This window comes from Hydra vulgaris, chromosome 02, assembly GCF_038396675.1.
Source record: "Hydra vulgaris chromosome 02, alternate assembly HydraT2T_AEP".
Lineage (NCBI taxonomy): Eukaryota > Metazoa > Cnidaria > Hydrozoa > Anthoathecata > Hydridae > Hydra > Hydra vulgaris.
The window spans coordinates 31,055,001-31,060,160 of NC_088921.1; positions in this window are offsets into that span (position 1 = coordinate 31,055,001).

A 5,160-nucleotide genomic window follows, 5' to 3' on the forward strand; every position below is an offset into this window, starting at 1 on the left:
GTGGTCGCAAATTTTATAAGATTTTTTTTATTTTTTTTCATTTTATTTTTTTTTTATTCTCTCCATTTTTTGCTGTATAAAAATATAAATACAACCAATATTTCCAATATACAGATGGCCGGGGAAAGAAGAAGACACAATTTGTCTTATCGCCAAGCCCCGAGATTGATTCCGTAAAAAATAAATAATTTCGTATAGAGTAAATGTTACCAATATATATAAAATAAGACTTTATTTTAAATAAAATAAAACAAAAACAGAAAGTTACAGGGCCATAAAGAATTTTTGTTTTGTTTTTTTTGTTTGTTTTTTAAAAAGAAAAATTTAAAAATTAAGAAAAAAATTTCTTTTAAAGTAATAAAATAATCAATAAAAAGTAAAATTCTTAGGAATAAATATTAAATAAATAAGTATATAAAGATTAATATAAATTTGCACAAAGTAAAACTTGCCATAAAATAAAAAAATAAAATAAATGTTTTTAACAACTTTTTTTTTTTTTTTTAATTAATTAAGATTAAATACTAAAATTATTAATAAAACACAGAATTGAGAAGAAATTGAACCTTTCCAATTAAAATATATATATATTTATATGTATTTAAGATCATAACTATAATACGTTAAGAGATTATTGCATGAAATTTAAAGCTTATCGATAAATATAAGTTTATTAAAAAACATAAAATATTTTGTCAACTTGTTGTTGGCAGTTGTGGCCAATGTTTAATAAGTTTTTTGTTCCCAGACTCCGATGATTGCATCTTTTTGCGAAGCATTCTTATTTGACATAAGTATAAACATATAAATGTTTGAAGTTTGTTCCATGTCCTGATGTTACCTATCTCAAACATCAAAATATGCTGGATCCGCCTCTGAATATAACAAATATTGATTTACAATATTGACTTTATATAAACTGTAATACAATGCCAACATATTTTTTTATCATAATCAATAAAAAACATTAAAATGAAAAAAAATAGAGCACCCTGAGGAGAACCTAAACCCTGTAAGCCGTGCCTCAAATAAAGACACCTACTACATCCACAGGACTACACTTCTATATCAATATGGACAAAAATTAAAGGATTTAAAACTTTTTTTTGCTTACAAATAAGGTTTTTATTATGTAAACATTATTTGTAAGAGCATATAAATAATGTGATCAATAATGTAACAAGAACATTATTTGTACGACCGTACTAACAGTGTGGTAAACTAACAGTGTGGTAAACTAACAATGTGGTAAATTTAGGCTATTGTAGTAAAAAGTGGTATTTTTTATTATTTTTTTTTTTTCACCACTTTTTAAATCTTGTACTTGAATTAAATTTCATTTAAGTTTTCAACAACAGCTACACGTTTTTAATGTTCGATATATTATATTTTTATTGCACATTTTGAATGTAACGTAGGTTACCTACTGTAGATAGGTTAACTAATTACTTGTCGGTAAAATTTTAAGCTATAAATTATATTTGAGATTTTATAAAGTTGCCGCAGATAAGATAAATAATTTTAAGAACTTACATTTAAATGTTTTGTTTTTGGCAACTAGTATTTATATGCAAGATGAATAAGTTTTACTTACAAATAAATACAAGCTGCCTAAAACAAATACTAGACAACAATTTTCCTTTTGAATCAGCAAGCAAAATATAAAGGTTCAACTTAATTTTTAAAATGGGTTATTTTTAAAATTTGTTAAACAATCATAAACACAGCCTCTTTTTGCCATTTTTAAACGCAATGCCATTACTTCAAAATGATCACCGTTTATAATATTGAAATGACGTTACGCTTGTCGCAAGGATAGAGATAGATTTAGTATTAAGCAAAAAAGTCACTACACACTAAAAAAAAAAGGTAGAAATTTCTACCTTAGGGTAGGATATGTGATATACCCTTAGTAAGGTATAATTTTCTACCTTTTAAGGTAGAAAATTATATTAAAAACAATTATTTGTCATACAATTTTCTAACTTAAAGGTATAATTTTCTACCTTATAAGGTATAAAATTATACCTTACTAAGGGTATATCACATATCCTACCTTAACTAAAAATTTCTACCTTTAATTTTTAGTGTGTAGGAATTATTTAGGTTGTATTTTTATCATTACCTCTATGCGATAGGTTTTATTAACTTTAAAAAAAAAAAATTTTCAATATATCATTGTTTATTATTTTAAATCGGACAAAGTTAGGGTATTTGACTTAGCAGTAATATCCCAGTGGGCACGGGACATAAAAATTTTGGTTCGGTGCCCACTGGGATGTCCACTCAAATGTTACAATATAAGAATAAAAGACTTGACGCAGACGCAAAGCTATTTTATGCTGATTTTAATGATAACACTCCAACAAGGGTTTTTTTCTGAAGTTGGTACATATATTTAAAACATTCGAAACGTCATATACCAGAATATGGGCCCCCTCAAAAAGGTCGTATTACATTAATTATAAATATATTTTAATTTATCATTTCTAATGCTAAAATCATCTTAGTTTTTCATTGTTTAAAATAAGTTATTTTTTTAAATAAAGCCATATTGAAGATTTATAAATAACATCTAATAATATTTATAAATATAGTTTGTTTTGTAATATATGACCATATTTTATAAAACAGGAAACAGAAAAAAACACATTAACAAAACCTGTTTTATTGTGTTAATAAGATATATATATATATATATATATATATATATATATATATATATATATATATATATACATATGTATATATATATATATATATATATATATATATATATATATATATATATATATATATATATATATATATATATATATATATATATATATATATATACATATATATATGTATATATATATATATATATAATAAATATTTCAATTCCGCTTTTCAGCAACATAGTTAAATCAAGGGAACTTAATGCACAAGAAAATAACTGTTCGACTTCGAAGTTTTAATCAGAAAAAGATCAAAAAGCAAATAACATAGTCTTTTACGAATTAAAAGAATCAATTAAACCAGAAGAAGAACTCAGAAAACATGATGATTACAATCTCGTTTGCAATCTTTTAAGTGAACTACAGCTACCTCCAAATAATAATGTATCCATATCGAGAACTTATCGAATAATAATGTATCCATATCGAGAATTTATCAAATAATAGAGATGCTACACCAGCATCATGCGCTGTTTAAGGAAAGAACTACTCACAAAAACAAACATTCTAAACAAAGAAATACCGCGAGAGAACAACAAATTTACTGGTACTCACTACTTTGGTATCAGAGGTACTGAGGTTAAGAAAATTAAAATTGTTCAATAGCAATTCATTCCCACCCGGCTTCTGAACACACGCGAATAAATCCTACAATTAAAACTAACACAATAAAAAATAATTTAACAATGCATTTATCATGTTGCTCCACAGAAGAGTTACTGGGTGATATTACGTTGTCCCAAATCACACCATCTTCAATACCAGTTCAACTAAAACTATCACAAAAAATATTTTCTAAGGAACTAAATTCAAATGAAAAAATTATATTAGCAAAAAATACGTAAAGTTTATTTTTTTTTCAAGCAGACAGAAAATTATCAAAAACCAAAACATTAAAACCTAAACGGGCATAACTTAAACGAACTTTGCGACCGCAATACAGTCACAATAAAGCTTTGCTTAGAGATCCACCAACTACCGATTGTTCTGATACACTTTATTACTGGGCCAACAATCCATGCTCACAAAATAAAGATAAACATGATGAACTTGTTACCAGGTTAGCTAACATCCGAGATTCATCACTGTTACCGCATGTCATATGGTTTACAAAAACCTGGTTCACGAGCAATTCTGATACATCAACCACTGGTTATCAACTACATCGTATGGACGGAATCAGCAGAGGAGGAGGCCATCTACATCAAGGATAGTATTGCAGCTGAGGAAACTAGTGTTGCCCAACTTAACTTGCCCGAAATTGAACAAATATGGCGTGTGATCAAAATTGGGAAATAAGTAATTCTCATTGGTTGTATTTATCGTCCTCACGACTTCAACGATGACTACTTTGTTTGTGTTTTAGCCATGAGCAGCAAAAACTGTTCTTCAAAAATTAGGCTGCTCGTCAATGCTGCTTTATGGAGATTTCAATCTTAAAGAAACATTTTACCAAATCCATTGAAGAAGGAAGTGCTGTAGCAACCATTGCCTATGTAGCCCACAAGCACCCAACCGATCTAAAATTTCAAGAACGTCTCAATGAGTGCCATATTACACAGCTGGTTACAATTTCAACATATCGCCAGCATAGGGATTTTCCTTTTAGTAGCACGCTTGACCTAATAATCTCAGAAAAAACCAGACCGTTCCATAGGTATCACTAGAGCATATCATCTAGGCGATACACCAGGAGGTCAAGTACATTGCATAATACACGGACTATTTACTTTGACGGGGAAAAACACAACAACTACTCCAATGAAAAAACAATTTATCTGGAGCAAAGCTGATTACAATTCCTTATCAACCTGAAAAGCATCAATAGATTAAATAAAAATATTAATAATAGGTGATGCATGCAGGTCGTCCTAAGAAAAGTTTATCACATGAGTACTCCATGAAAACCGCAGATGGCATGCGCTGCACAATTGCAACAACAACTATTGAAAGTGACCTTGGAATTCTCATCTCAAATGACCTGAAAGTCAGAGTGCAAGTTGAAAAAGCAGCATCCACAGCCAATCGCATGTTAAAAAGGCTCAAAAATGCTTTCCGCAGTAAAAACTAAACTTTGTGGTGCACACTCTATATAACGTATATCCGGTCACATCTAGAATTCACCATTCCATGGTCCCCGTATCTAGAAACAGACATTAAGTTACTTGAGGATGTTCAAGACCACGTCACTAAGGCAATATCATTCATTAGCCATTTTGATAAAATAAAGCGTCTGCAGATACTCAAACAACCTGCGCGGTCATGACAAGCATCTCAACCATCAATTTGTAAGAGGATGTGAGGAGAGATCAAACTTTTTCACAAACAGAGTTGCGGTCCATTGGAACTCTCTCACACAGCACACTGTAAACGGTCCAACTTACATTGGAGCATTTACAGTGTGCAGTGAATAAATTTAAAGATTTTGGTGTGATAAACT